The sequence below is a fragment of the Carcharodon carcharias genome, chromosome 8, assembly GCF_017639515.1.
Source record: "Carcharodon carcharias isolate sCarCar2 chromosome 8, sCarCar2.pri, whole genome shotgun sequence".
Taxonomy (NCBI): Eukaryota; Metazoa; Chordata; class Chondrichthyes; order Lamniformes; family Lamnidae; genus Carcharodon; species Carcharodon carcharias.
Genome location: NC_054474.1, coordinates 175142545 through 175163964, shown reverse-complemented (window position 1 = coordinate 175163964; position 21420 = coordinate 175142545).

Below are 21420 nucleotides of genomic sequence, written 5' to 3'. Positions count from 1 at the left end.
AGGACCATGAAATCCCATTGGCGTAAAATTCCACCCCATGACTTTTTTTAATCCATTTATGGCATGTGGACATCGCTGGCTGGGCCAGCATTTGTTTCCCATTCCTAATTGCCCTTGAGGAGGTGGTGGTGAGCTGACTTCTTGAACTGCTGCAGTCCATGAGGTGTAGGTACACCCACCGTGCTGTTAGGGATGGAGTTCCAGGATTTTGACCCAGTGACAGTGAAGGAACAATGATATATTTCCAAGTCAGGATGGTGAGTGGCTCGGAGGGGAACTTCCAGGTGGTGATGTTCCCATGTATCTGCTGCCCTTGTTCTTCTAGATGTTAGTGGTCGTGGGTTTGGAAGGTGCTGACAAAGGAGGCTTTGTGAGTTTCTGCTGTGCATCTTGTAGATGGTACACACACTGCTGCTACTGTGCGTCGGTGGTGGAGGGAATGAATGTTTGTGGATTGGGAGCCAGTCAAGTGGGCTGCTTTGTCCTGGATGACGTTAACCTTCTTGACACCTTGTTGAGTGTTGGAGCTGCACTCATCCAGATAAGTGGAGAGTCTTCCATCATACCCCTGACGCTAAGGTTGATTCTCAGAAGAGAAATGTATTGGACCATATCGTGCTGTTATTTCTTTTAATAATAACATTTCATGATATTTAATCTTGTAATAGGTCTGATTTTGCTGGGAAGTGCGGCTGAGGTTCTTGGAGTGTTTAAGTGAATATTTGGAAAGGTCTTGTTTTCCCATAGAAAGAATGGCTTGGCAAAGCTCTTTTCATTTAACTTCAAAGACGTATTGAGAAATATGTTGCTGTACAGAATTAAGCAGACATTCCGAGCAAACCTCTTAGAGCCAATGTATCAAATTACAAACATTTTCTATCATTTAACAGAACGAAGAGTTATTTTCTGCCATGCGATGTAACTGAATATTGCACAGCAGGATGGGTTAAATATGTGGTCATATCCAATTTTTCTCCAACCTTTGTCCCCAATGAGAACTTTTCTTCAAAAAAAACAAGCCATTCAACTGAAGAGCTTTCTTCTGTGAATGCAAAGAATGAGCTTCAAAATGTTCTGTGAACAAACTCGGACAATGTTATAGCCTTCAGGTAAAAATGCCAGTCAGTCAGTCAGCATCTGAAAGAGAAAAGACGGATTAATATTCCAGACATGCCTTTATCAGAATACCGTGGCCTTGGGATTTTTATGGTATTTGATGCAAATGCACCAACGTTTGGGTTATAACCGAACATGTAAGTAAAGCTCTTTCTTGGCTGAGGTAACTTCATGTGTTAATAGTTAATAAGTTTCCAATTATACATATTTGATTCAAAGCCTGCAACAGTTCACAAGCTTCATGTCTGAAATGTGGGCTTTGCAAGATTATTCTACAATTTCACTATTCAAGAGGGAGAATTTTTTCCAATGGCGGGCAGGCCATGCGGGAGCAGGTGCGGGGGCAGAGGTGGGCATGGGCGTGGAGCCGACTGCCGTCCGCAATCGGCTGCGCGCCGCCATTTTACATGGGTGGGCCAATTAAGGCCCGCCCAGCGTAACGCGCGGCCAGTAGCGCTCAGCTCTATCTGTGTGGGCAGGGGGGTGGGGGGTTAAGGAGGGAGAGACAGGAACTGCACTCTTTCGTGCAGGGAGATTGAATGGATTGTAAAACTTTTCAATAAATAAAGTAAACATTTATTTAAACATGTCCTCTCATGTGACATGTTTGTGAAGTTTGGAAAAAGTAATTATTTGTTTTATAAAAACCTTCAGGAAACCTCAACCCGCCCGTGGATGAGTTTTTCCTAAAAAACACAAAGGCCGCTTGGGCTCTTCGCCTGTCGCCAACCTTAAGACTGGACAGGCAGTGTTCCTAACAAGTTTACTTACTTTTGTAATGGCCTTAATGGCCATTGTCATTTAGGTGAGCGTGCCATCGACTTTGGCGTGCATCCGCCCAATGAAATATCGAGATGACGCGTGATGACATCGGGACTCACACCTGATGTCAACATGCGTAATTTTACACGTCGATGTGTTGGGCCTGGCTCCCACACTCCAGCCGGAAGATCCAGCCCAAGGAGTTCTTTCTAATTTCTGCAGCCTCCTTCACATCTCATCCCATCCCTCACTCCAACATATACGACCTCAGTCAGATCAATGCAATATAGGCGCATTCACAGCTGCTCTGAAGACTTAGTAGCTTGGCTTTGATAAAACTGTTACTCATCATCGTTCACAAGAAATCTCTGACAATTAGATGACAAATTTCAATTTTCAGTCACCTTTATAAAATATTCTTTTTTTCAGGCACACTGTTCATTCCAAAGATTTGGATGTCCAAGAAACTTCATCACAATTCGGCAACCGCTTCATGATGATATGTCTGCAACTGTCTTGAGTGGGAGATCTGAAACAGACACCATAAAAATCTGGACCGGTGTCAAGCATTGGTGTGTGATAGCTCCCATGCTATTTACAATCTACCTGATGGTGGCTGTTCACCTCATCAAAGATCCACTGGTATAAGTACTAAATACTGCCTAGATGGAAATTCTGTTACCTCCGTGTCAAAGCTAAACTGACCACCAAAGACAGACACGATCTACAGTTTGTGGATGACTGCAGTGTCGTTGCCCACTCTGCACCAGGTCTACAAGCCTCTCTCAATCTTTTCAGTGCTGCGTACAAGAAGCTAGGCCTGTCTATCAATGTTGCCAAAATAAAACTCATATATCAACCCACACCTGGTCAGCCAAAAATTCCACCTCCCATATATGTTGGAGAGACTCTGGAATATGTTGAGCACATTCCATAGCTTGGCAGCTACCTGTCTCAAAAGGCCACCATTGATGAGGAGTTCCAACGTCAGACCAGCTGTGCCAACTCAGCCTTATATAAACTATGGCAATGAGTGCTTGACAACGAAGACCTCCGTATGTCAACAAAGTGTACAAAGCAGTTGTTGTTAGCTGTCCTCACCACACAACTGTACTGCAGTGAGACCTGGACTGAGTGTTAGTGACCCATAAGACCACTAGAGAAATTCCTTCAGCCATGTTTCCGCTGCATCCTCTGGTTTCAATGTAAGGACCGTTGAACAAATGCTAGTGCCTTTTTAAAGCCAGATCCACAAGCATTCAGGCAAAACTCCTGCAAATGTAACTTCGATGGACTGAACACTGTGTCCAGGTGACTGACAAGCATCTCCACCACCAGGTTTTGTTTTCTCAACTCTCAAATGGCTAAGGGAAGGCAAACCAACATTTCAAAGATGCTCTGAAGATCTCCTTGATGCACAGCAGCATTGACATTAACGCCTGGGAGGAGCTTGCTATCACTTGTTCAAAATGACTAGATATGTCCATCGAGCTGCATCACGTTTTGAGTCACAGCATCTTAATGATGAGGCAGAACAGCAGCAGGGAAGGAAAGAAAAAGAAGCAAATCCTGCACTCCGGACCCCACTACCTCATTTGGCATCCTCCCCTATTTACTCAAAGACTTGTGGGTGGAGGATTGGCTTGTTCATTCATGTGAGGACCCATGGCAGAAACTCATGACCCTGAGTAAACATCATCCTCGAATTGAGGGACAACGAACAACAATGCTGACTCTTCACTTTAGAGATTATGGCAACCATAACAACGTGGAAATCAAAATTACATAACCCTTTGAAGCCCAAGGTTCTTTTTTAAAACACAACCTTCAGATTGATATATGCACGCTCTTTTTGTTCTCTTACTGACCCTTTACTTGGCTCAGGAATTGCAAACTCTTTCTCACAGCAACTGCTCTGTGAAAGTCACGTTAGAGGGATGAGCTGGGTTAGTTGGTATTCATTCAGCCAGGTTAAAAGTAGCTTTGCATCTGTTTGACACCAAAGTTTGGGTAGGGCTGAATGGCCTGTTTCTATTCTGGAAACCTTATGGAAGTTAGAAAAATCATTTCGTTGCAAGACACCCAGGGTAAGCATCCTTTTTATATCACACGCTGCATCGCTCAATCCATTAACTTCCTTTTCCTATTACAGATGGGGATGACAACCCTATAGGACTGCCATGGACACTCCAGAATTTATAAAGGAATCTCCAGAACACTGCCGCAAGCAAACCAGTTGGGAAATCATAGGCAGTTAAAAAATTGCTCTTTAAAAAAATAATCTTTGAATTTTGAATTCTTTGCATATGAACATACAGGTACAAGAGCATGGACAATGAGCTCCTGTTCTACGCTGTAACTTGATCTGACATCCCTTAGTTGGTGTTCCTTTCCCTTCTCAGTCAAGTCATTCCCTTTTGGAAACCTACTGATGTCCGAAGTAGGGCTTGGGCATAAAACAAGATGAAAAGAATTGGCACAGAGTCTCATTGAGAACCCATGCACCAGCAAGAAACAAGCTCCAACAAATGGTCAAGTTGTAATCATTGTAACATTTCTGTCTCCTTTCCACACTGTTGCATTTACCGATCCTTACCAAAAAATACTAGGTGTCCATTTCACATGGGTTATGATAATGAATCATGCTCTGGATGCCCAATCATCAGTTCCCCAAATTTATCTTCGAGTGGGAGTCCAACTTGTTTCTGGCTGGCACCATTCCACCAAAGTGTGGCATCTATGCCACCTATTCCGGTCAGTGTTTGCAAAACAGGTAGTTTGATGGGAAAATATACATTACTAATTTGAATGCATCTCAGGGGATAGGGGATGCCAATAGAAGTTTATTAAGCCCAATAGAAAACAATGTCACTCAATGATGTGATTTGTTAGCAATTCTTTAGTTGGTATGATTCAAAGGATCAGGAGGAGGCTATTCACCCCCACGAGTCTGTTTCATCATCCAGTTAATTCTTGAGAAATCTGTATCTTAACTCCACTTAGCTGTCTTGTTACTGTAAGTCTTAATATCCTTACCAAGCACAAGTCTATCAATCTCAGTTATAAAATTTTTAATTGACCTAATCTCAACAGCTTGTTGGGAGATGGGCTTCCAGAGTTCCATTCTCTTGTGTGCAGTGCTTTTTGACATCAGCCCTGACCAGCCTAGCTCAGATTTTAAGGTTCTGATTCCCCTCTGTTCTGGACTCGCTGTCCTATGGAAATAAGTAGTGGGCTTGGAAATAACATCAGACGTTCATTCAGTTAGACACTTCCCTCAAAGTGTGGAAAATTTGGAAAAACTCTGGAGCTGTTGGTTGATTTTTTAAAGCTTTTTTTTAAAATTTGTAACAGCGATTTCCCTTAGTACTGGCAGCAGATAAGATATCCCACAAAGTTTTGGTGGAAATAATGTGTGGATAGGCAGTCAGTTGCTGTCAGGGTGCCACACTCAAAAGGTATGAACTACTTGCAATGGTGACCCTCTCACCACCCCCCCATCCACTCCACATCTTCCTACAAAACCCCCAGCAGCTCTATCAAGCTCTGAAACAGGCCAGTCCGGTAGCTGTTGCATTCGTCAGGAAAACAACACCACGTTTGAGCGTTGAACATCGCACTGCTGGCTTTCAGCAGAGTGATACTGGTGCCAGCTTTCCAGCACCTTCACCCACCTCCTACTGCCCTACCACCCTCCCCAACACCCCCATCCCCCACTCTGAATAGAAGGAGAGCAGGCAAATTGCTCAACTGCTCACGAGAGCCAGGAACAACCCCCTGCTGCCACCAGGACTACGGAAGTTGGGCATTTAATGTTTCTGAGTGCAGTGGAGAATAAGGAGATTGGTTGTCAGTGGCAGTTTTTGAACATAAAAGGTGCCAGTAACTTGAGGCATGATCCAGCTGCATGAGTTTCATGCTTTAAGCTTTTTTTTTAGGACTAATGGTGGGTGTCTATGTGCCTCAGATGACATAAGCATTTATGGCAACATAAAGAGAAGTTTCCCTTAAGGAATATGCTGCTGTTATTGGTACTGAGGTTGCTTTGACTGTGCGTTCCAGTGGGTGTCATTCACCACACGCTGTAATTGCCCCTACATTATAATTCTGGAATCCTGTTCTCTTGTCCAATCAGTGTTTCCTGCATTGTCCACTGCTTCCCCAGGTCCCTCCCTCTTCCCCTCATGCTTCATGTGTATTCCTGACCATGTCTTTAGTTTTCAGGTCACTATATTTTTGTTAGGGGGCGGGGGGCGGGAGCGAGACAGTTTGGAAACAGATTTCATCTTAGCCCCAAATTGTTGCCATATCTTTTTGTTTTGACGGCAGGGTTAACCTGCTTCTTCCTCTTAGCAAGTGAGGGCCTCCTCCAGCAGCCTCTGCAAATCTGGCCTTGGGGAAGTTTTCTCAGCCATGTCCAAGTCTGGATCAAATTCCAGCTGCCAGAACGCACTTTCAAATGTTTAATACATGTCATTAGAATGCACAAGTGCTAAGAGAAAGCACTTTTTGCACAAACCTGCATTTTTCTCAACGTTTCTGCAAGTCATTTGAAAATAGCAGAAAACAGGAGAACATGACAACGTTTATCCCATTGCACCTCGGGCTATGAGAACGTTCTGAAAATCACAGCCCTGCACTCTTATTTCTGTAATTCGGGCAACTGTACCAAAGAGTGTTTAACGCCTTTGGCAAAGCTCAAATGATACCACATATTTACTGTGTTTGAAAGCTGCACATTTCATTCAGGTTTGAAGATTTGCTCTTTTATAATTCATCTTGGAATTGGAAATTATTTGCACTAAAGGGTAGAATTTTTGCCTCAGCAGGCACACACCCAACCCGCTCGAGCGTGAAGTGACGCACGTTGGCATCAGGCGAGCATCCCAACGTCAACACACAGTCACGCGATAGTTTGGTTGGCGTGTGGGAATCGGCAGCGAGCCCGCTGATAGTCAAAAGGCCTATTAAGACTGTTAAAGGATCAGTTAGCTTAAATTTTTCACTGCCCACCCTACCTTACGATTGGCGGGCAGGCGAAAAGGCCAAGCGGCCTTTACATTTTTTTGGAAACCTCATCCATGAAACGGGATGAGGTTTCCAACATCAAGTAAAAATAAAATAAAAATGTTAAAATTTAATTAATAGCCGGTCCCTGCTCGTGTGAGTCACACGAGGGGACATGTTTCATAACATTTTTCAATTCTTTATTATGTTTTTGGAAAACGCTTCACCTCCCTGAGGCAGCTCTGTGCCTCAGGGGGATTTTCAGGCGCGCACCCGAGCGCAATGAGTGAAGTTCACACTCAGCCTCCTCTTCCCCCCACCCCCCGCCCCCCCGACACAGGCGGCACTGAGCGCTGCCGCTGCTGTAATTGGCCCACCCACGTGAAATCACGGTCCGGCCCCAATCACAGGCAGCGGGCAGCTTCCTGACTGGCCCCACCCACCCCCACCAAGCCCAGCCGACAAGGGCAAAATTCTGCCCATAGGTTAAGGTGTATTGTACCTTCTGGAGCCAACATGGTGCCTTCCTGTCACAGACACACAAACTGGTGCTACACCCATCAGCCTAGCGGGACTTCAATGTACGTTTTAGATATTAGGCATTAGCATCATTGACTTCTAAGGAAGTAAAATTCGGGAGAGATGTAAAACAGACTGCCAATTCTCTATCGCCTATCTTACACCATCGCTCAGGATCAAAATCAACCTCTCTGAGTCATGATAACTAGGCTGCAAATCAGTGTTTACAGCATCAAAGTCAAAACATGACTCCAAAATAATTTGTGACATGCTTTCAGAGACACCTTTCTTAATTCCGTAAAGCTAATGCCCACTTTTCATCTTCAGTACCAGTGTCATGGTTATTCAACAGTGATAACAACAGCTTGTATTTGTACAGCACTTTTAATGTCAAAAAAAATCTTCCAAGGTGCTTTACAGAGAATCATTAAATCAGATGAGTCACATTCATTTCCTTTAGAAGATTTATGTTCCAATTCTGCAATTAGCCCAGATGTTTGGTCCTTCTTGTGTCGCAAGTAGAATTTTTCAGCTTCTTACTGGGATGATGTAGGTCCCTCACTGGGGCTCCAGGAGATGGGATGTAGTCCCTCACTGGGGCTTCAGGAGATGGGATGTAGTCCCTCACTGGGGCTCCAGGAGATGGGATGCTAAGTCATCAATGGTCATCAGTGGGGTAGAAAGTGAAAGAAAAATGAGCAAGCACAAACCATCAATAGTAATAATCCTTAGTCTGTCAACTCAAATAAACTTGGGGCCATCAGCCAAAGAAAAGGGATGGTGTAATTTGATGATCTCATGAGAATGATAATTTGATCTTTGACTCTCTATTGGATTCTACTTTGAAAAAGTAAGTGTGTACCTCAGCACCCCCTCCTCCCCAACCCAACACACATTAGAATGAGTTTTTGACATTCTGTGCGTTTTACAAAAAAAATTATTCCACTCACAGCACCTACCAAACCTCAGCTAGAAAAATTGGAGTAAAACTCATTGACTATATATTAAACAATTTAATTTAATTTGATTTGGTTTGATTATTATTCTAACTAGGGTCATTTACAATTACAATAATATATTTGATTGCAGATGCCTGTCTTAGCTCATGGCTAATTTTCATTATAGCTCAGTGTCCTATACAAAATGTCAAATTATAAATAAATTAAACATTTCAGATAATTGTACACATTTTATGGTTTGGTATTTTCAAGCTTTATATGCCCCTTTCTGCTCTATGATTTCTACCTTTATATAGGAACAGAAGTAGGCCTTTCAGCCCTTCAAGCCTGTTTTTCCAAGCAATTAGATCATGACTGAACTAAACTCTAACATCATTTACTTGTCTTTGTTCCATATCCTTTGATACCAATAAAGCCCAACAAAAATCTACTAATCTTATTCTTGAAAATTTCAATTGACCCCAGCATCCACAGCCTTTTTGGGGGATAGGGCTGCTGATTTCCCCTTTTATGCATAAAAATGCTTTCTAATTTCATTCATTAAGGTTATTGCTCTTCTTCTGGATTTCCCCACTTGAGGAATGAAGTTCTCTGTGTCTACCTTTGATTTGGGAGCTGCCTCCTCACCCAGCCCCTGAGAATAGAAGGTAATGGCAAACCACTGCTGACAGAAGAAATCAGCTCAGAGATATCAGCAGACAATGAGCCAAGGATCTGCCTTCGGGCAGAACACACGTGACATGCTTACCTTATTGAATGTAAATCGCATGTTATTATCCATTATAGTTCTAACTGCGTCCATCTCTCCAATCTTAATTATCACATTCCATTAGATAATATCACCAACTTCAACACCTCTTTGTTCTTTTGTCTGTGACATCTTTTGGTTATCTCCTCCTATCACTGCTTGCTTGTCCCAACAAGCCCCCCCTTTCTACACCCCCCCTCCCCCCCACCTTTAAACCAGCTTATATTTCACCCCTTTCCTATTTCTACCTAGTTCTATTGAAGGGTCATGAGGACTCGAAACATCAACTTTGTTCTTCTCCGCCGATGCTGCCAGACCTGCTGAGTTTTTCCAGGTAATTCTGTTTTTGTTTTGGATTTCCAGCATCCGCAGTTTTTTTGTTTTTATCCATCTTAATCAGCCTGCTTTATCACCTTTCTTTAGCATACTTATAAAAGCTTTTATTGTTAGTTTTAATATCGCTTGCACATATTTTCCTGGTCCCTTTTTGCCCATCATATTATTCTCTTTTTAGCCCTTTGCTTTTATTGCTCTCCTGCTCTGCTGGATTTCTACTCTTCCTTGAATTTTACATAAGCCTTTTCTTTCAGCTTGATAATGTCTCTTACCTCTTTGCCTTTCCAGGGTTTATGTACTGATTTTGCATTGAACTAAAAACCTTTTCCCCATTGTTTGTCTGTAGGTTTAGCAGCTCAGCCCAGTTTACTTCAGTTAAAATTCATTCTTCGCCTCTTCGAAGTTTGCCTTACTGAAATTCAGATGCTAGGCTTGCGACTTGACCCTTGGATACCAAGTCAGCCCCCAGGCTGTGCAGCCTCTGCATCTACTCCTATACCACTTACACAAGGGACATCCACCACGAGTTGTGTGAGAACTAGTTGGTGCAGACTCCTGAACTGATCTTCTCTCGCTCCACAGAGCGATGTGTACCCTCTGCTGGGCACCTCCCTATAGCATCGCATGGCAGTCACGAGCTCAATGCAATGGTAGATCGAATACATGTCCATTATATCCAGGTGCCGCTCAGCTTGCAGCTCTGAAATACAGTTTAGTATTTTAAGCATGAGATCGAATACTACTTTCAGGATATTCTGTTACAGAAAGTCTTGCATTTATATAGTGCCTTTCACTGCCTTAAGAAGTCCCAAAGAACTTAACAGCCAATTAATTACCTTTGAAGTGTCAGCGCTCATGTAACATTCGTGGTGACACTGAAACTCTCCTTGAAGCATGGCAGCAACGACGTCACTAAATGGGAGAAGTTTGCTACCAATCGTTCAGAACGGTGACAACTTGTCCATCGAGGTGCATCACGCTCTGACTCACAATGTCTTAATGATGAGGCAGAGCAACAGCAGGGAAGGAAAGAAGAGGAATTGAATCCTGCACTCCGAACCCCACTACCTCATAGAACACCCTACCCCACGTGAAAATGGGCCGAGAATCAGCTTGCATAGTCACACTAAGACCCATGGCAGAAACTTGCGACTCTGATAGACATCATCTGTGAATCAAGGGGTAGTCACCACCACCAATGACAGTTAGTGGGGACACTTACAATAAAATACTCATCATTTACCAATAGTCACCTATGAACCTACAACTGTGTGTAGAAATATATTACTGTATATTCAACCCTAATCTCACATTGATAAAGTTTACCTCTATTTGCAGAGTAAAGGGCAGGCAAGTAGAACTAAATGGATAGCTCTTACAAAGAGCCAGCACAGGCACGATGGACTGAATGGACTTCTGTGTCTTAAGATTCTAAACTTGGCTTAACAACCAAATGCTGCACACCACACACTTCCCTCCCTTTGAGTGTCTAGTTGATTGTTGGGTAAAACTGAAAATACTGATTGCCTGGTTGACACTTCAATTCTGGACAGGACATTTTTAAAGAGATTAGAAAGTCTGAAATCATGGCCATAAGGAAACAGAAAGACACAATATATTCCAAAACACTGACTCAGTAAAAGAAAGACAAGTAATATTATATCATTGAAGTGATTCATCCTCTGTGTACTAGATGTTGTAAAGCCACAAACATGATCTTTATAGACATATTTAAGATTTCACCACAAGTAGCAAAGAGTTGAAAATTCTTTACTGTCCATTGATAGAATGCAGGGCTTAAAAGATGTTTCTAAAGTGCAGGGTGTCAGCCGTGGTTCAGTTGGTAACACACTGACTGCTGAAAATCAAGGCTCCGGATCCGAGCCACTCCAGGGCTTACGCACCAAGATCAGGCCTGGCACTCCAGTGCAGTACTGAGAGAGAGCATTGCTGTGTCAAACGTGCTGACCTGACCCTTGGATGAGATGTTAAAATGAGGCCCCGTCTCCTTGCTCGGGTGCATGTAAAAGATCTTTGAAAGAGGAGCAGGGCAACTATCACGGTGTCCTGGCCAATACTTATCCCTCAATCCGCAGAAAGCAGATTATCTGGTCATCATCACATTGTTGGTGAGATTGTGCTGAGTGCAAATTAGCTGCAGTGTTCCTTACAGCACTGCCTACACTTCAAAAAAGTACTTCATTGGCTATAAAGAGTTTTGAAAAGCTTGGTGTTCGTGAAAAGCACTATATCAATGCAAGTCTTTTTTTAATTACAAATTCTTCATCTTGGTCTCTAACATTAATGTCTTGCAGTGCCATACTAAATAAGCCCCAGGGTGACAGGCAGCATGGAACTCAGAGGTACCCATATGTCAGTGATTTTATCAAATTGGTACTTGCTAGATATGAGGTGAAGCTGATTAATAAACAGTGAATGTCGTAGTAACTACTCCCCACTGCACACAAGCTCATTGCTGTGTTCCCCTCCCAGAATCCATTCACTCTGTATCCAAAAGTCAGCTATAGTTTAAAATTTGGAATTTGCGAAAACGATGCCTGAACCTGTAACTACAATGTTAAACAATGTTAATATTAGAGTGGGACCCATTAGAGACCAATGTTTTTTCTGCTGAATGCAGAGATTATAATTAAAGGAGAATTCTACTGCGGGAAACAAAGCACTTCTCTCAGTGACCTTGAAAATATATTTAACAATTATGCATCTTTCAGCCTGGGGCTGTGCCTGCTATTGAGACTTGTCATTTTGCATCAGGTGGAGAGATAGATTTCCACTAAGCAGACAATACTGAATCAGCAAGTGGTTGTTCTGACAGTGAGGAGATCTATAATTTCCCCTCGCCTTCACTCACTTGGTTGAGGCTGTGTACTGCAGGGGTTGGCTTCCCCCGCTACCTTACCCACAGGGCTGTTTCACATGTGGGAACCAGGTTAATAACTACTGGCAGGACATGACCAATGGAATGACCAGTTCTGTCCTCACAATGTCCACACAGCAGAGGTGACCAAACAGGGTGGAGTAGCATGAACCCTTGCTATTGTTCCCTTCTTTGATTCGGTAGCACTGAGACCAATAATATCACCTCACCTATCACCCTTAACTGAGTTAGTTGATTTGAAAAATTGTGGCTTTCTGTACAGCTGGGTTTCAGTTCTAAACACTTATTCCTAAACATATTTTAATTGTGTAAACCTAAAAGGAGAAAACCATTAAACTGAGTTTTTTGGTGTGCCAATGCAAATGATACATTAACCAATACAGGCTATCATCCTATTGAAAGAACAATTACTTCAGTTGCCAGTACAATAGCATTCAGGATGACCCCATTCGAACTCACTTGTTTTCTTTATGTAGAAATATGTGTTTATTCAATGCTAAGACTTTATTTTATACAATATAATTGTATTTAATGGAAACAAAAATAAGACATAGTCAATGCGGCATTCTGACAACCCTTCGACTTTACAAGGGTTTCTTTTAGCTGTCTAATCTTCAACAATGACATCAATTTTAGAACAGTCTCTCAGGAGACTGTGGCAATGCTGGTGCTACAGCTCCCCCTGAAGGCTAATCTCAGAGTTACAAGCTGTACATCTCTTGTGTGTTAGCTTTGGCTCAGCCGGTGACACTTTTGGCTCTGAAGGTTGTAGGTTCAAGTCCCACTTCAGAGAATTGGGGCTTGAAATTTGTGTCCGTGATACCACTGGGGTGGAGCTACTGAAACCCTCCAAAAACACTCCACAGTACTTGCCGGCAGTTGTGGAGTGTTTCTGGAGGGTTCTTGGATTCGGCATAGAGTGCTCCTACATCCTCATGGGGAGGACAGATGATTCAGCGACCTGTGCACACAAAGGCTGCAACACATTTGGGGTCTGCGAGCGGCAGTGCGTCAGAGTCTGTACGAAGACAGGGAGACGGAGCAGAGGCTGCAGAGAGCACGCTCTGTGCACTGCCTTCTGCCAAGTTAAAGTCAGACCCCTCCGTGCTTCTTGACAGTAACAGGACTCTTTCTGGCCAGTCAATGCACCCAGCATCTTGGTGCGCATATTGATCAGCATTGTCCTGTCCTATTACTGTCCTTATCTGAGTCCCCTGTCACAGAACTCAGACCTGGGCCTCTGGTTCACTGGAAAATGAATAGCTCTTTATGCACACTGGTGCAGGATGACTCACCATGTGCTGACCCTAACCCTACATTAGCATCCCTTTTAAGTCCAATGCCAATATCTAAGCTGGTAGCTGCTAATGTCAGATGCAATGACAGGGCCTCTTCATCAGGCCTCTTCATCACTGGTTCTGTTCTGCTCCCTCCTGTTGTGTGTCACTTTGTCCTACAAGAGAGAGAGAGAGCGGAAAGTCAGTGATTGTGTAGCACCGTATTTGGGTGAGGTGCCTGCCACAGTTGCATAGCTGGAGGTATGTGGAGGCACCAAGAGGTCAGTGTGAGTGTGGCAGCATTGTTAGGTGTGTGAAGGTGAGGTGGAGAATCTGAATGTTAGGCCTGAGCCCTGAGTGCCAGGGGCTGGTGCTGAGAGAGTGAGAGTGGGTGAGGCTGGTAGATGTGAAGTAGCATTTAATGACCTTGACCACCTGCATGGGGTCATTAGACCTCTTGCAGCACTGCTGCCAAGCTTTCAGGTCCAGACACCAGAAACTAATATCTCTGGCCTCTTGCCACCAATCCCTTCTGAGGGTAGTCCATGAGGTCGTCCTGGCCCCCTGCAGAACCAGGACATCTCCTTTCCTGTTCATCTGCACCATTAAGACCTTCAGCCCCACATTTCTCACACTGCATCCCTCTCTTTGTCCTGTTGTTCCATTTTCCATCTTTAGAATTGCAGCACTGGTACTCCAACAACAGTCTCCTGTAATTCAGGTGCGGGTTCCCTTTAAGAGGGACAGACTATCTTTAAGAACAGAAGGTTGACTGCACCATGTGTTATCAGCACAACGCTGCTCAACTCCCTGCTGAGTCATTCAGCCCAATGCTCCCATCAGGTAAATAAGGTAGCAGCATCAAATAATATGTGTTTCCTACCCACACTAGAAGCAGGTTGCAAATCGTAAATCCCCCATCCAGAAAATGGAACATGCCAATTTTTAACCCACAATCTAGGCTGATATGCATGTGCAGTGCTGAAGGAGTGCGTCACTGTTGGAGGTGCCATCTGCTGGAAATGATGTGAAACTGAAGGTCTGTCAGGTGGATGCGAAACACCCTTTTCACCTAAAACTGGGGATATTCAGAGGTGAATTGTAGATGGAATGAGGGATGGATTTCTAAATAGTCTAACGTTTAAGGATGAAGTTTGGGAATCGATATGTCATTAGGTTGATCAAGTGTTGAAATATACTTAAAGAAAATACAAAAAAATCATTTATGCCATCATCTCATTTGTCTTTAAACTCTCCTGCTTTCCACCCTCTCACAGACCTTCCCTTTTGTTTCTACCACACCTCTCTTCCTGCCTCTTCACCCTCTTTCTTTCCCTCCGCCACTCTGAGGCTTCTATCTCAGTCCCGGAGCTGCGGCTGCTGCTGTGCCCTAAAGTGATTGAACTGGGTGATATCATTCCCGCTGGCGGGAATTGGTGATATCATTCCCGCTGGCGGGAGTTCCTGCACATTCCAGACTCTCAGCTGACAGCACACAGCCTCATTCCATCTGCTCAGTTGGCACCAACAGGGCTCAGCTCAGAGCTCCAAGGTGACTCTGACGGAGTGGGAGAAGGATGGAGGGTCGGAGTAGTGGGTAGAGGTTGGGGGGGGGGGTGTGGTGGTGGCAGTTGAATGCCAACTTGATCTGGGGTTGCAAGAAAAGTATCAGCATAAACTGGGAGGGTCAGTGCACCTCTCTGAACTCATTCCGAAAAGGATCGCGTGTGCTGTGTTCTTAGGAGGATTTGAATAGGTAGGATACTTAACAAGCTGTGGGGAGAGGGATGGTTGGACAAGGGCTATTGAGATAGCTTTGTCTGCGGAAACCCTTTTTCCTTTTTAATATTAAAAGTATAGCAAGAATGTGGAATAGACATTGATTCAGTTTTGTATGTGACTAAGATACTTAATGTTGAACAGTCAGCTCTAGAATGTGGATTTAAACTCTGAATGTAGATTACTAAGTTAAATCGTAAAGGAATTCCATAAATGTACATTAGCAAAAAACTAAGATGCAAATAAAGATCAGGAGATAATGCTGTTGATTTTTAAAATGGGGGATGCTACAGCTGAGGGTCACTTTACCACACATGATCAACGCCCAGCAGACTGATCTGATCAAAAGGCATGGTGCAGAAATGTTCTGATAAGAAGCGCTGTGTCTGGTGGTCAAAGACCAAGCAAGAATGGTGAAAAACTGTGAACAATGAAGAATATCTCCACAAACAAGTACCGTGGCATACCAGAAAGGATCAGCTCTGACTTAAAACAGACTGTCATAAAGTCACAGAGAATGTGCCTCACCAGGTCTGGTATAATTGGTATGAATGTTTTCAAAGATAATGAGAACGAGAAGACAAGTGTAGACTCAATAAGATTGAGATGTTACTCATCAGAAACCATTAACATTTTCTGCATGCCTGAAAGATCAAGTAGCCAACAGAATAAAGTTAGACTTCATGATACAATGAGCTGAAATATTTTTGTCATAAGTCCTAAGCCATATGTCAGTGCTTTCTTCAAAGGATTGTGCGCTGTTGCTGTGGGGCCTTGTCTATATACAGCGTTGGTTCACAAAAATAGCCCTACATTATTATCTTAGGGTTTAGTAACGCAATTAACTTCAATAAATCTGCTACTGTGCCCTAGAGTTAGACTAATATCAGCATTATAGCTCATGGTTACAGTTTCTCCTAGAAGTTTAGTATTCAAACCACATACACATGTGCAATCTGTCTTCTTAATGATCTCAAAGTCAATTGTCTCAATTGACAATATGGTAAGTGGTGTCAGTACAATTTCTGCAGACAGTTCTTGCATTAGTGAAACAATTTGTTACCCACCCTCATATTTTACAAGTGGATTTGTGGAAGAGTCCAGCAGAGTAAACCAAATACTAAAACAAGAATAAAATAAAATACTTTTTCAAAAATGTGATTTATTATCCTCACCACTATTGATGAAGGAGGCATTGATAAAACGTTCGTGTTGGGGTATCACATCATTAACAGAGAGAAAGCTGTAAGCTCACTTCATATAGGACAGCAGGGTTGGGATTCCCAATGTTACAGGTTAAATTAGTTTATGCAGTCTCACCTCTGTCCAAAGCCATAGGTTAGAGGAATATATCAACAGCAAAATTTGCATTTATATAAGCGCCTTTAACATATTAAATCATCGCAAAGTGCTTCACAGGAAGGTCATCAGCCAAATTTGACCCTGAGACACAAAAAGAGATGTTAGGACAGTTGAACAAAAGCTTGGTCAGAGAAATATATTTTAAGGAGGTTGTTAAAAGAGACGAGTGGAGGAGAGATGGAGAGTTTTAGGGAGGGAATTCCAAAGCTTATGGCCACAGCAGCTGAAGACACAGCCGCCATAATGGAGCGATTAAAGTCAAGAATGCTCAAGAGGACAGAATCAGAGGAACATAGGTGTTTCGAATGGGGCTGCAGGAGGTTACAGAATTAGGATGGGGTGAGGCTGTGGGGGAATTTGAGCACTAAGTTAATATATGAACATGATGTGAAATAATTTTAAACATTCTGGTAAAAAAGGATGGAGATACCCATAGGAACATAAGAAATGGGAACAGGAGTTTGGCCTTTTGAGCCTGTTCCATCGTTCGATAATACCATGGCCGACTTTCTTCAGCTACATTTTCCTGCATTATTCCCATATCTCTAGATTCCCTTAGCATTGACCCTGTCAAACCCTCTAAGAATGTTTTATGTTTCAATGAGATCATCTCTTATTCTGCCAAACTCTGGGAAATAAAGGCCTACTTTACTCAATCTCCCCTCAAAGGACAACCCCTTTGCCAAGAATCTTTGTTGCACTCCCTTTAAGGCCAATTTATCCTTCCTTAGGCAAGGAGAGCAAAACTGTACATAGTACTCCAGGTGTGGTCTCATCAAGGCCTTATACACTTGCAGTAAGGTTCACTTTACTAATATAAGCCAATCCCTTTGCAATAAGTGCTAGCACATAATTTGTTTTTCTAATTACTTTCTGTTCCTTCATGATAACTTGTGATCTCTGCTGGCAGGAGGTGATGTGATATTAATAACAGTTTTTGAGGGTCAGACAAACTCATTGAATATAAGAGGCTATGTATATGATATAGATGTAAATGGAATCAGAAAACCTGAATATTTACATCAAATAAGTACCTAGCACTCTTTGCTGGTGAACCTCCGAAAGAAAATGAGCCATTAGATTTTCTTTGTCAATATTATACATACACTTCCCTTCAAAAAGTAGACAATTTGATTGTTTCAACCAAGGGACACTAGAGGGTGCCTACTGTTCATGTAAAGAACATTAAATAGATTTTTGAACCTTAGGCAGTTATGTCAGCGTATGAGTGGAGAGGGAGCCCTGGTTCTGAATTGGTAGTCAGCTGGGTGCTTGCATCTGATGGAGATGGTGTCCTCCATTCACTGCATGGGTTGTGGGAGCCGGTCAAACCTACCTGCCGTATCAGCCGTTATAAAGGCAGTAACGGTCATGGAAGGAGAGTTCACGCTACAGCCAATCAGACTGATAAAGAGCCTGCGAATCCTTCCACTAAATCAGTTTTCCAACAGAAGAGTGTGAAGATACAAAAACAACAACTGCCTCAATGTTTAGTGATAATAAATTATGCTGACATAACTTATTGTTTTATCTTTCTTCAAGCAAAATTCTCCACTGATATTAGTTGGATCCCACAACCCCAATTTCCCATCTGGGGGCTTGAGTATCTCAGTTGGCTGAATGGCCAGAGTGTGATGTAGAATGATGCCAGTAGCGTGGGTTCAATCCCCAAACTGGCTGTGTTAGTTCATGGAGGCCTGTCTTACAGAGCAGTGCTCCTCAAACTATACATAACCAACTCTCTCTCTCTCTCTACTGGAGAGAGATGGCTAATTATTTTACCCCAGTGTCCCACAGCTGATGATGAGGTGAGGTAAAACTGTTGCATTTTGTTAACCTAGCAGCCAGAAAGGGTTGTTTCTTCCCTGGGTCTTCCTATCTGCTGCCAGTCTAAATCTAGCCATTCAATACACTGCACCAGCACCAGTAGAATTTCTTTTCACTCTATCATTTCTAGGCGTGATATCAACATGTGCGCTGTATTGTTGTGATGACATCATAGCTCATTTTATCCCTCTGACTGTGTTGTGCATCATGGTATAATGAAAGAAAAAAAGACTTACACTTAAATAACACCCTTCAGAACTACAGAATATACCAAAGCATTTTACAGCCAATGAAATGCTTCTGAAGTGTAGTCATTGTTGTAAAGTAGGAAACTCAGCAACCAATCTCCTCACAGCAAGCTCCCACCAACAGCAAAGTGATCATCTGTTTACTTGATTATCATTGACAGATAAACATTGGCCAAGATACTAGGCAGAACTCCACAGTTCTTCTTCAAAATAGCCCCCTGGAGTCTTTCATGTTCATCTGAGGGGGCATTCTGGGCCTTGGTTCAACATCTCATTCAAAAGACAGCACCTCCAACAGTGCAGCACTCCCTTGGTACTGCACTGGTGTCAGCCGAGATTTTTTTGTGTCCAGTCCCCGGAGTCAACCCACAACCTTCTGACTCAGAGGTGAGAGACCAACTGCAGAGTGTGAATTTGTCATCTCTGTACATTCACCCATTGAGGAATGAAAATAGCATAGTGCCCCAGCTGGGAGGCAACCTCCATGCCAACCTGGATACCAATGACAGCTTGTCAATCATGCAGCCAGGTTAATCTGAAATGACTCTGACTGTTCCCCTCTTTGGCAGATGCTATGCTGAGGAAAGCTTTACAATTTGATCCTGAGGTGTAGGGATAATGAGATGCAGGGAACAAGCTGTGAAATTATGGTAGGTCTTGGTACAGATTTAGTACAGGTGCAATAGGCAAGATCTGCAGGAAGAAACCCTCGGGAGTCCACCAGATACATGGTCCTGTTAGCTGATGTTTATTAATGATAGTATTTTATTGAAGAAACACGTTCACAGCCCAAAGGTTGAATCGCAGGGTGACTTAAATCAAAAAATTCATATATAGACTAAGTAACCTGGTCAAAAATGTGCAAACATGGAACAATCGTCTAGTAACAAATATAGACAAACAAATTCAGCAGATAACAGGGAAATGATGGGTAGGATATTAAAGGAACAATGTTACATTAAAATTATATTAAAGTTACAAACCAGATTCCTTTACATGCACCATCTTAATCTGTGAATGTTTCAGGTCCCACATCTAGCTGAGACAGCACTGCTTGCTACCTGCAGCCAAGTTAAGGCTGTGCTGCCCTGTAGGGTAGTGAAAGGTCCAAGAGATTGGGAGTCACAACTGACACTATTTAACTGCAAATCCAACAGCTTTATTGCCAAAAGGTTAAACTTCAAAGAAAATACGGAGTGATTTAAAACATACAGTTACCCCCTGGTTAGTCAGGCTAGTTTGACTGCAGGTCGATTGGACCTGATCTAATGAAGATCATTCCTGCTTTCAGTGGGATTTCTCCTATTGACGGTCTCATGCCTAGGATGCCATACCAATGCGCATCTTTCACCAGACTTTATACGAGGGGTGGGGAACCCCCCAGCTCGGGGGATTGCTGGATGCAGCCCGTTGCACTTTTTCAACCGGCACATGACAAGATTTCAAAAAATATATCAGAGAAAGCAATTTCTAAATAAATGGTCATAGAACAAAGAAAACAGAATCCACATGAATTAATAACTCACTTGCCAACAACTTCAAGCAAATTCTGCCTCTTTCAGCAAAGCCTATTCATTAGCAAATTTCTTTTTTTTTATTCATTCACAGGATGTGGGCGTCGCTGGCTGGGCCAGCATTTATTGCTCATCCCTAATTGCCCTTGAGAATGTTGCGGTGAGCTGCCTCCTTGAACCGCTGCAGTCCATGTGGTGTAGGTACACCCACAGTGCTGTTAGGAAGGGAATTCCAGGATTTTGACCCAGTGACAGTGAAGGAACGACGATATATTTCCAAGTCAGGATGGTGAGTGGCTTGGAAGGGAACTTGCAGGCAGTGGTATTCCCATCTATCTGCTGCCCTTGTCCTTCTAGATGGTGGTGGTCGTGGGTTTGGAAGGTGCTGTCAAAGGAGCCTTGGTGAATTCCTGCAGTGCATCGTGTAGATGGTACACACTGCTGCTACTGTGCGTCGGTGGTGGAGGGAGTGAATGTTTGTGGATGTGGTGCCAATCATGCGGGGGGCTTTGTCCTGGACAGTGTCCAGCTTCTTGAGTGTTGTGGGAGCTGCACTCATCCAGGCAAGTGGAGAGTATTCCATCACACTCCTGACTTGTGCCTTGTAGATGGTGGACAGGCTATGGGGAGTCAGGAGGTGAGTTACTCATCGCAGGATTCCTAGTCTCTGACCTGCTCTTGTAGCCACAGTATTTATATGGCTAGTCCAGTTCAGTTTCTGGTCAATGGTAACCCCCAGGATGTTGATAGTGGGGGATTCAGTGATGATAACACCATTGAACATCAAGAGGTGCTAGTTGGATTCTCTCTTGTTGGAGGTGGTCATTCCTTACACTTGAGTGGTACAAATGTTACTTGCCACTTGTCAGCCCAAGCCTGGATATTGTCCAGGTCTTGCTGCATTTGGACTGTTTCAGTATCTGAGGAGTTACGAATAGTGCTGAACATTGTGCAATCATTAGCGAACATTCCCACTTCTGACCTTATGATGGAGGGAAGGTCACTGATGATACAGCTGAAGATGGTTGGGCCAAGGACACTAACCTCAGGTGATGTCCTGGAGCTGA